The sequence below is a fragment of the Larus michahellis genome, chromosome 1, assembly GCF_964199755.1.
Source record: "Larus michahellis chromosome 1, bLarMic1.1, whole genome shotgun sequence".
NCBI lineage: Eukaryota > Metazoa > Chordata > Aves > Charadriiformes > Laridae > Larus > Larus michahellis.
In genome coordinates, this window is record NC_133896.1 from 97,807,835 (window position 1) to 97,820,358 (window position 12,524).

Genomic DNA, 12,524 nt, shown 5'->3' on the forward strand with positions numbered 1-12,524 from the left:
GTCTCTGTGCAAAAGGAATTAAAAATCGAAGAGTTCTAGTCTGACCAACAGTGCAAAAGGATATCCTGGTTGGGACGATCTCAGTGATGGCGGACTGCCCAGTGCCCAGTCTTCAGGATACGATTGCAAATGTTCACAATGCAGCTAGTGTAACTATGCAAAAATAAGTAGTGCCTGCCTAATCTTCACTTATTGCTATCTCTACTTCCATCAGTAAGCTGGTTGGCCCTTGTTTATTTTCACTGCTTGTGGTATTTCCGTTCATGCATATGAACCTTTTCCCATTAAGTAATTTGCTTAACATCTATGCATCAGCACGTTATCTTTCATTGCATCAAATAGAGCGTATTCATTTCACGTATTGCCTGACAGTGTCTTCAAAATGCAGCACATTATGAGACAGGGCAAGCACAAGCAACTCTCTAAAATGGTGAGTGTCAGCTTTTGCAGGTGAGTGGCACATTCCATCAGGAAAAATATTTCGTTATGGAACTCCTTCCTATATAAACCATGTCACAGTAAAGCTGTGCCTGTTTTCTGTAGAGCAGGCCCATTCATATACACTGCATTGAGAGGCAAATACAAACTCAACCCTTTATTTGAAAACAATGAGTTAAATCACAGCTATCAAGTACATCTGAGGCAATGTTCCTCATAGCAAACTCAGTTCTGCTTATTTCAGGTTTTATGTCATGGGGTTCAAGCAGCAATTCTTACGATGCTTACATTCTTAAATCTTTAGATTTAATGAGAAAATACCATTAAGTTGTTTTTTCTCATTTTTTCTATTCTCAAATGTGCAAAAGAATGAACTTATCTTTCTTAGACAAAGAAGAGTCTTTACAGGAGTCTAAATGCAGGTGAATATATGGATAAAAAAATTCTAATAAACCCTTTTGATTTAAATATTTTAAAATAAACCTACATATAATGATGACAAATTATTATGCCATACCTGTTCAAGCAATTACATTAGGTATAAATCATGCAGTAGTACGTGATTTCTCCTAAAGTTTCACAGAAATTAGACCTTCAAAAATACTTTAAAAAAACCCCACAAATCCCGCTCTGTTGAACAACTAAAATATTTTGCTTTGGGTTGAACATAGTATTTCATTCCATCCTAAAATGTATTTCTGAAAGAAGGAAGCATCGTCTGGTTTGACCACAAGGTGGAGATGAAAGGGCAGCTAGAGTGGTGTTTTTTTAATCTTCTACGGAAGTCACCCACAAGTCAAATGCCCATTAATGCAACTGTCTAGTTTTATCCACTGGGCAATGAGAAAAATAATGACTATCAGACACCATGTTTTCAAACAGCTGTGAAAGAGACTAAAAACCGTTCTGGTTCACTGTGAATTCTAGCAAAACCTGTGGGACAGACTGGAGAAAAAGGGACAGTTTTCTCCTCTAGAAGCAATATAACACCCATCTCTTAGATCCTACTGCTAGAAGAGCTGAAAAAGGGGGGTGGTAAGTAGAGGCAATGGGAGAAACAAACATAGATGTTCCTTGTAAAGTCTTTTCTGGTCTTTCAATATTTCTGATGAAACATGACTTCATGACATGTTTATCAGCAGAGAAACCCTACCAGGGAGAAAATGTGGCTGGTAACTTTGAGAAAGTATTGTTCTCGCAGATGGTACTGATGGACAACTCTATCAGGTACAAAGTCCATGCTGAATGTGGATAGCAATGCAAGAAATCTTAGTTACTTCAGCTGTCTGAAGGACAGTTATTTTTAAGGTGGTCACATGATTTGAGTTCTCAGATCATTAATTTTACTCATCAAGACAGTATCTGTGAAAAGATTTGGGGTATCTGTAAGGTGCAGAGCGTGGGCCGAACTCCACAGTGTAAAACGTTTGCCATTGCCTTTTCTCTTTGTTCTGGTCCTTCTGGACTTAGATTTAGATGTTTGATTCTCACTGAAATCAAACATTAATATGTGCCAAAAAGCCTCTGTAATTTCAAGGCAATAACTGTATATGCCATTTCATATTCAGTCGTGTTATCTTCTAGATGGTATTACTGAACCGAGTCTTGGCAGAGAGAAGTTGGGAAACTTCAGCTGGTCTACATAATGACTTAAACAATACATGTATCCCAGCCTACCTTGAAAGCAAGCAGAATATTTAATCACAGAAGATTTAATCTGAAGTTGTACTCAGTTTAGGCAGTTATTTGGATCACAACAATCTATTGACAAAGTGACTTTAGAAGAAGAAAAGCTGCCGTACTCCTGCTGCACATTCACTGACAACAGTGACAAACTCATTAGTAAGCTGCTGTTGGTATTTATAGCTTATCAGGGTAAACAGTTGCTCTTTACAGAGCTCAAATTGTAAGCTGCCATCATAATCAAAGGGCACAAGGTTCAGGAAGCCATCCCAAAGTGGGAAGCTTAGAATGCTCTGCTCAATACCACCCTTTTGTCTCATCAAAATTCAAGTTGCAGTATTTCCTGGATTTTAGTGCTGCTTTATTCTACTTTCAGCATTTTCATCCCAAAGAGCAGCTACAGCAGTTTCTAAAGAAAGAACAGAGCAGTATGAGGCAACATGTCATTGCTAGTCCCCAAATTACACTTTTTGAGCTTCTGATTTACTGCCTCTTTCTTATTCCTGTTGAGACAAGCTTGCCAAGCACTGGAGTGATGCAAATTTCAAATGTCATCACTTGTATTCACCAATATCTAGTTTAGAAATCACACAGAATCACAGAATGGTAGGGGTTGGAAGGGACCTTCAGAGATCATCTAGTCCAACTCCCCTGCCAAAGCAGGTTCACCTAGAGCAGGTCGGACAGGAAGGCATCCGGCTGGGTTTTGAATACCTCCAGAGCAGGAGACTCCACAACCTCTCTGGGCAGCCTGTTGCAATGCTCTGTCACCCTCAAAGTAAAGAAGTTTTTCCTCATGTTCAGCCAGAATATCCTGTGTTCCAGTCTGTGCCCATTGCCCCTTGTCCTGTCAGTGGGCACCACTGAAAAAAGTCTGGCCCCATCCTCTTGGTACCGTCCCTTTAGATATTTATAAGCATTGATGAGATCCCCTCTCAGCCTTCTCTTCTCCAGACTAAAGAGACTCAGGTCTCAGTCTTTCCTCATGAGAGAGATGCTCCATTCCCTTGATCATCTTTATAGCCCTCTGCTGGACTCTCTCCAGTGGTTCCTTGTCTTTCTTGAACTGGGGAGCCCACAACTGGACACAGTACTCCAGATGTGGCCTCACCAGGACAGAGTAGAGGGGGAGGATGACCTCCCTCGACCTGCTGGCCACGCAATTTTTAATGCACCCCAGGAGACCATTGGCCTTCTTGACCTCGAGGGCTCATTGCTGGCTTTTGGTCATCCTGTTGTCCACCAGGACTCATAGATCCTTCTCTGCAGAGCTGCTTTCCAGCAGGTCAACCCCTAACCTGTACTGGTGCATGGGGTTATTCCTCCCTAGGTGCAGGACACTACACTTACCCTTGTTGAACTTCATTAGGTTCCTCTCTGCCCAACTCTCTAGCCTGTCGAGGTCTCACTGAATGGTAGCACAGCCTTCTAGTGTGTCAGCCACTCCTCCCAGTTTTGTTTCATCAGCAAATTCAGACCCACACCCAGGTTATTGATGAATATGTTGAATAAGACTGGACCCAGTACTGACCCCTGGGGAACACTGCTAGTTACAGGCCTCCAAGTAGACTCTGTGTTGCTGATCACAACCCTCTGGAGTTTTAAATCCACCTCAACCCATGCTTCCTAAGCTTACCTATGAGCATGTTATGGGAGACAGTGTCAAAAGCCTTGCTGAAGTCGAGGTAGACAACGTCCACTGCTCTCCCTCATCTACCCAGCCAGTCATGCCACCATCGAAGGCTATCAGATTGGTCAAGCATGATTTCCCCTTGGTGAATCCATGTTGACCACTCACAATAATCTTCTTGTCCTCTACATGCTTAGAGATGACATCCATAATGAGCCGTTCCACCACCTTTCCAGGGATGGAGGTGAGGCTGACTGGCCTGTTGTTTCCCGGGTCCTCCTTCTTGCCCTTTTTGAAGACTGGAATGACATCGGCTTTCCTCCAGTCCTCAGACACCTCTCCTCTTTCCCATGACCCTTCAAAGATGATGGAGAGTGGCTTCACAATAACATCTGCCACCTCTCTCAGCACTTCTGGATGCATCCCATCAGGGCCCATGGATTCGTGGGTGTCAAGTTTGCCTAAATGATCTTTAACCCAATCATCCTCGACCAAGGAAAAGTCTTCCTTTCTGACCTGATTAAAACAGAAAAAGCCAAATTGATTATAACTACCAGAATTTTACCATCACGTTCTTTTCTTCGCCTGAAGTGTTCTTAGTATTGCAAAATTCCCAAACTAAGTGATATTTAGAGTTCTTCTGACCCAGCTGGAGTCATATAGTTCTGAGACCTCATATTTTAGCCATTGGTGTTACAGAACAAAACCACCCAAGCAAATGCGTTTCTTTTGCAGTCATATGATTTGTGTCCAGCAAGCTGAGAAATTATTTTCAATCTTCAGGGCTGGCAAGGCCCTGTTTTCCACATCATATAGATGACGTACCCACCCTGTGCTGCTTTTAGTCATACATCACTAACAACCGTAGGCTGGTATTTCCTTGTGCAAGACAGGCCTTGTTTGTTCTGGTGTAGCAAGCAGGGCTGATTCCTAGTCATATATTAGTATCAGAAACAATGAACTGTTTAGGTCATCAAGTCTGCTTAGATGGGAGAAGCCCATTTGTTCTCAGTTTCCAATACATGCATCCCAATCATTACATAAGCATTGTATGCGTATCATATATGTAGCTGTGGGAGTTGAGCTTCTATGTGGCAGAAGCAGTTTTTACAAATCACTTATAAAAAGTGAAAGTGACAGAATGAGCCAGTAGCAAAACTGGAAGAGAGATTTTTATCTTTGGCCTGTCCTGAACCCCCCGGATCAAGTCTCCTGCCTTCCTCAGAAAGTGGCAGAAATGAGATAAGCCAGAGCATGGTACAAGATCCAGAGATTCAGACTTTTTGTGGCCTTCAGAAAATTTTGAGTTCCATATTATTTTTCAATTTAGTCTTCTTTCACCTTTCAGTATAGCTATCTTTCTTTCACTGGAAAAATCAACGGTAGTGCAGGCTAAAAGCCTAAAGCTGTCAACGCATAACTTCCCTTCATCACCTACAGTTCATCACTGCTATGCAATTCACAAAGGTGTTTAAGATTAATTCTGGGAGACGTGAATAGGTATGAACAAAGGGTGTTTCAAATTTTGTGTGTGTCCTGTTCTTCATCTCAGTAGAGGTACTCCTAGTACTCATTCTCTGTGGTACGATAACCCAGGCTCCAGTAGAGCACTTTTTCTAAGAAGGCAGCCAGTCTTTACTTGAAGGAAATGAGGCATGGGAATCATCACTTCCTACAGTAGTTTGTTGCAACACTGAGTCATGCTCACTGTTAAAAATACATGTCTGATTTATAGTTTGAATTTGACTGGCTGTAGTTTGGTGGGTGTTGCACCTTTTTCACTGAGTGAAAAAGTCCTTTACCACCTGCGCTTTTCCCCTGTGCACATATTTGCATGTGGTGATCAGATCACATTTTTAATCTCCCGTGTTTCCATTTACCTGTTTGTTTATATGCTATTATAGCTATCTAACCAAAGGATTGGTTCTTCCCAAAAGGGTTTTCTTCATATAGTGGAGGAAATTAATATGTGCAGACCAAGATAACCTGTCAGTTTCTTTCACGGAAGGTGCTTCAAACCTTGAGGCAAAATATCATTGAAACAAATTAATTTGTCCCCATTTAGCTTGAAATATTAGGCCTTTTCAGGACAAGATATATCACTGAATGCTCTTGGTCAATTTGATGGTGGTGAACCCAAAAAGAAAAGCTTTCTTTCCTATCTCTAGTCCCACCGTTCAACCAGATTAGACAAAGCTGCACTCAATACTGTTGGAAAACAGGCGCACAGTACAGCCATGTCCCAGTTGCAGCTACTAGCTGCTAACATTAATGTAATATTACACAGTACATACAATACTATCTCAGTGCCCGGCTCTGCACACAGTGACGCACTGTGTGCTCCCCTCAGCCTCTCTTTTCTGTCCTTTCATCTCAACATCCCATCTTGTGAAATGGGGTGCCATATCTCTCTCATGTCTTCCCTGCTCCATCAGTGCAAAGGAAGGTGAAGACTCTTCTATCCCAGATGGTGGCACTTTCCAAGCGATGTAGGAGAATGAGTCAGTGGGTCACAGGGGTAGAGGGTAGCAGGAATGGGGTTTTGCCAAGGAGAGGGAATCAGAGACAAGGAGGGAGTCACAGCAATTTCTACACTATTTGCTTTGTCTGTGGAGATAAGTGCCCTAGGAAAAAGTCCTACAACCCCCATACCCGACTTGTGAGATCAGATCACTTGGACAATAGGGAAGGGTTAGTGAGGCTGGAGAAAAGATGTCTGCCTCCACCTCCTGTCCCCCAGAGTTCTACTTACCTCTGTCCTAAAAGTTTTAACACAATGCTGATTTAGCATGGTTTCCTGATGGCTTTTTGTTTTTATGAAAAAAAAAGACTAATTTCAACTCTCTGTGACTGCTGGGTTCCTGATGGATGAATGTCATGGTGGATCTCAGTGTAATTTATACACTGTAAGAATGATTTTAAGCTGTGAGGTTTTTTGTGGATGTCTCTGTGGTAAACTGAACTTTACAGAGAAGACAGGCTATGCTAGTAAACCAGAGGAAGTGAGAGACGTTTCCTCTCTACTGACGAAAAGCAAGATGCTGAAAATAATAATTTTAAATGGCCAATTTGATGTTTTACTAATTCTCTGTGGAAGTATAGCTGTATTTGGGGAGTCCTTTTGATGCAGGTGCAGAAAACAACAATGAACCTAGCGTATATTTTAATCAATATTGTGGCCTTCCTGCACATAAACAGTCCATGATTGACTGAAATTATAGACAGTAACAAGAGCAATACACACACCCTCACATACAAGGCTCATTATTGCACGTCTTGACTGCACTTTGGAAAGGCTGTAGCTTTTTAAAGTGACAGGAGATATTCAGACCTGGCAACACTTTTAGTTTCATATCTTTCTCCAACTGTACTGGGGAATATGTTTTGCACAGAAATCCCTCCTAAACTACAGTCTATCATTTCAGAGTAGTCTTAAAAACCTGGTCATATATTAGCAAATCATCTATTCCAGACTTGAATCATATGCTTCTCTTTACTTCCTTCTGTTTTTTCTTCAGATTATGTTAAATGAAGTCTGAACAGAAAGGGAGAGAAACCAAAGGTTTTAGAAGAAAGGCATAAAGATTAGGATTCAAGCTTGGATAGCTAATTATTAATTATTATTATTATAATAGCTAATTATAGTATTATTATTATGATGACAAGAAAATAGTTTCTGTTTTCCCTGATCCCCACAATGCAAAAAACAGCAGGATGCCTCACCTCACCTCATACCAACTTCAAGGCAAGAAAAGGAAGTAACTTTTCATTCAATGCATAAATGGCCTGCGTATGTCTTTATCACCAGATATTACTGAAATAAGAAAACAAGCATGACTCCATAAAATGTTAGATAATCATGAATTGTGGAAACATTAGAAATAAGAACAATGCTGGTCCAGTACTGAAACAGATATTAAGCTTTAGGTACTGTCATTTAAATCAATACCTGTCTCCTGAAGATTAGAAAGCGTCTTACTCCTTTCTGTGATCTGATGATGGACTTTAATTTCTTCACTAGAAATGTCCATTCTATTAGAACCATCTTCTCTCAGCCTTATTGCCATTTACTAAGCAAAATAAGGCAGAAATAACTTTCCAAACCCCAAATCAGACAGAATCTCCTGCTTCTGCTTACCTGTGTAGCATCTGTTGCAGAAAATGAAATAAATGCCTCCACACACTGAAAATTTCTCCATACATCAGCTTCTTTCCACTAACCTCCATTTATTTATGTCAGGGAACAATTTCCCACAGATTTCTCATGTTTTCTTACTCCAGCTACTTGAAATAATAGAGGACATATAACATACAGCCTTAGTATTCTGTGCAGCCACACTGGGGATGATAGACTCAGCACAACATGCAGGGTAGTGCAGAGGTTAGTCCCAACCTAGCTGAGCTAGTGGATTTCCAGGCCACAAATGGTGTACAAATGCAGAACTTCCTCCTTCATATCCTTAGCGTGCCCACCCTCCACTGGGAGTTTACTAGGACACATCTCCATTGGGAAAAAAATCAGCCTCAGGCTTTGCCGTCAAGTGAAGACATCCTGTTCATTCCTCAGGCCAAGGATTTCAGCATTTTAAGGAATCACAGAAGTGAAACGTCTTCCTATTGTTCAAGTAGACCCTTAACAATTGCTTATTTCTGTGCAATCTCCTGACCAAAGAAAAGAGAGGCTAAGTCCAATGCTTTGGGCCTCCAGCACAGAGGGGAGCTAGGATTCATTGGGAGGTTCCTGCTCCTTTCCTCTCACCAAACATCCGCCTCAGTTCATCCGGTCCTATGAGTCACTTCCTCCCCACTTTTAAGTCATGCGCTCTCAGTGCACTTGTCCAAGTAAGCCCAGTCTTCTTTACCCAATATCTGGAGCAGAGTTCAAGGGAAGCCTTGCTAGGAGGTAGGCTAGAACATAACCACAACATAATCACAAGGTGAAGCTCCTAGGCGTTGTGGCCTGTGCAGGAGGTCAGGGCAGATGAATGTCATGCATGTTAGTGATCTTAATGCTGATTTCAAAAGAGCCACAACATTTCATACCAGCAGAAACTGTGTGCCTTCTGCATATGTTAGTGACCCCAGAACTAGCTCCAAGTAAGCTGATACGTCATAGCATTGCACTGGGTGGAATCATTCATCCCTAATGGATAGCAGTTAGTTGCATGAACAAGTTGCTGTGCCCTGGCTCAATGCAGTGCTGTGCTGACTTCACCATTTCTATTTCTGAAGCTAGCTCAAAGCCAGATGAGGGAGTCCTGCACTGTCAGCAACTGTACAGCATGGACATGGGCAACAGAAGTTATTGAGACAGGAATGCAAGGAGTGATGGGAAGCAGAATTTCAGACTAGGCTGCAGGGAGGTGTTTAGTATGTGTAGCCCCTACATCCAGCACCCCCAGAAATACTTTGAAACATTAGTAGTGTTTTATTTACCTACAAATGTGTATAAAGGGTGCACAACAGCTCTGAATTCAAAGTCACATCCTCCAATTTCAGTCTTGCTATTAAATGCAAGCTTCTCTGAAGGGAGAGGGACTCTGGGAATGTGGGCATCACCTCAGCCTTACCTACCCTCCAGTATGAGTTGTGTAAAAGAAACCATATTCTCCTTAGGACTTTCAGGTGTGTGGGTGTTTCCAGCAATAAACAACACCCAACCACAGAACAACCAGGAAGCGGCTTTATAAGCATACCATGTCACTTTACTGCCACAAAATTTATAAATTTTATCTCCATAGCCAGCCTACCATATTATGCCATTCTACTCAGGGACTTGCCATGCGGAGGGACTAATGGGCTAGGAAATGACCACTGCACATTGCCCTTCATAGCATGCTGAAAGCACAAGGTGAAATTAAAGAATCTGCAATTGGAACATTCACACAATCAAATTTTGGGCAGATCATGGGTATGTCAATCATATTCCAGGTAGACTGGATGAACTCCGTTAAGAGTTAACAACTGGAATAATCAGAGGACCAGCCAGTAAAGTAAAGTGCATCAGCAAGGCAGATACAGGAGAAGTTTTGTATTTGCCCACACAAGAAGTGATGCTACCCAATAATTTTGCTTTCTCTTTCACATACCCCTATATGCAAAATTAACGTATTTTGTTACAAAGTATGCAAATAAAACTTATGACATTATTTTTCCTTCATTATAAATGTAGCAAGTTCTAAGCACTATGACAGGCCATCAAAAGGCAGGAAATTCACTGACAAGTGTGATACACACTGCTGTCTCTGAAAGAATTAAAGTGGTCTTAATGTCCTATACATCGGACATCGGACGTGATGTAATCCAGCCTTAATTTCACTTCCTTGCCAAATTGTCAGACAAAACCATTGTATTTCATTGCTGGGGTGAGCATTTACTCAGTGAGTAAAACAGATCTGTCAGTACACAGAGAATCATGATGCTTTTCCAGAACCATTCCCAGCTTCAGAGACAATTGGATTTCCTCATTTATGTGCAGCCTGTTGAGCTATCTGTACAGTCAGAAGATTTAGGATCCTCCGCTGTCATACAAAGAGAGAGCAGGGAGAATTCTCCCATGGAAAAAGTCATGGTAGGTCCATAAGAAGTCAAGAGAACCAAGCCAGCTTAAAAGTTTATATGGGCTGAGGTTCCAGAACTCTGATATTCATGTTATCATTGGAAATGAAGTTCCTGGAAAGAATTTAATTTCTGCCTGCACCTTGATAATTAAAATCCAGCTTTACACCTCCAGCACTTCCTGTTGCATGATCTATTAGCATGGAATCTGCTGTCAGCAAGGACTTTTAAGGCTGAGGAAAACCACTTCAAACAGAGTAGATCACAGACTGTGCCTTTGTCAAATAATATCTGATGACATTATGATAATTAACATCAAATGGGTCTGCAATAACCCACACTGAAAACCACAGGCAGAGCCCAGATCTGTTCTCTGAGAACACAGAAGACAGGGAAAGTTCAGTCTCCATGAAGGCTGTGATGGCTCTGCATAAACAACAATGTTTGAGTTTTCTCTGCTGCTATATGGAAAAGTGCGCTTGCTGAAAGTGGGTCTTTAGTTGCACCTTGTTGGCAATGTCTTCACCCTCAGCTACGTCTCGGGCTTTGGCTTCAGCTATCACAATCACTTTATCCCTCTCCTTCTCCTCCTTTCCATCAAATGCACACTACATTTCTGACTGATGCAGCCAGCAAACCCTGACAACTTTCCTCCTTCTGCATGCAATATTTCTCCATCCAGGTCATCCTCTGTCCCACTCTGGCCATTCTCAGAGTCAGTTCCTCTGTCATTGGATCCTGTCTCTCAACGTGTAACTGAGAGGACAGGCTCCAGTGAATAAGAAATAAAGTACTTCTCACTTCTTGTGGTAAATTTATGTTTTCAGTCGTGTCCTGACACAGACTTCACATATCTCACTTCCCAAGTTCTGTTGCCTGTAGCAGAATTTTCACAAGATAGAAGAAGGAACTTGCACTACTTCCCAGACTCAGTCCTCCTCAGATTTCTAGATGTTGCCATGTCCCTATAGATGTGATCAAAGATAGCAACTATGTCTGCACCAGCTAACAGTTACAGTCAGCTGGTGAGCCCTCTCTATTGACTAACCCGAAAGAAGAACTGTTTTGAGTGGGGTCTTGAGCAACAGCAAGCCTTTGAGCAGATCAAAGGGAGAGAGCTCGTGTGGTAGCTCTTGGGCCTGTCTGTATAGCACCAGCTGTGCAAAATGTACTCTACACTGCAGCCAGCAAGCATGGTATCACCTGGAGCCTCTGTCAGAAAACATCAGGATAAACCCAAGGTTGACCACTAGTGTTTTGGAGCCAGGGGTATCGAGAATCGGAAGCCCACAGCACCTCAACTGAAAAAGAGATACCAGCAGCGTATGAGGGGGTTCAAGCTGCTTCAGAAATTGTTGGTAGAGAAGCAAATCTCCTCTTAGCACTGCGATTGTCCATGTTACACTGGATGTTCAAAGGAAACATCTCCTCTACACACCACACAAACAGCGCTACATGGCGTAAGTGGGTAGTGTTGATCGTGTAACAGGCTCGATGGGGGAAACCCAGACATTCAGAAACCCCTGAAGAGATCATGGTCTGGCCAGAAGGCATAGATTTTGGAGCATTGCAGGAGGAGGTGGCTGGTGCCGCAGAAGCACAACCATCTAATGAGTTGTCAGAAGATGAAGGGCGTTATGCTCTGTTTACTGATGGATCCTATCATGTGGTAGGAAACCATTGGAAGTGGAAAGCTGTGGAGTCACACATGGCAAGTCATTGAAGCCACTGAAGGAGAAGGTGAGTCAAGTCAGTTTGCAGAAGTGAAAGTCATCCAGCTATCCCTAGACATTGCTCCCTGGAATAAAGAGCGGTGGCTGGGTTTTCAATATGGCGAGGCCTGGCAAGTGGACTGTATTGGACTACTGCCACGGACATGCCAAGGAAAGCTCACTGTGGTGGAAGCAACTACCAGTTGGATGGAAACATACCCTATAAACCATGCCACTGCCCTAAAGACTGTCTTGTTTTGCCCGTGACGGTAATTGATGAGTGATCTCCCTGTCCTTATCTTGACCCATAAGCCTTTTGTCGTATTTTTCTCCCCTTGTCCAGCTGAGGAGGGGGAGTGATAGAGCGGCTTGGTGAGCACCTGGCAACCAGCCAAAATCAACCCACCACACCTCCTCATATGAGCCCCTCACTTGTACCTATAAACTTAGGCTTTAACAACAAAGTTGCTCCCAAAGTGTCTTAATGACAGCTTAAATAATAT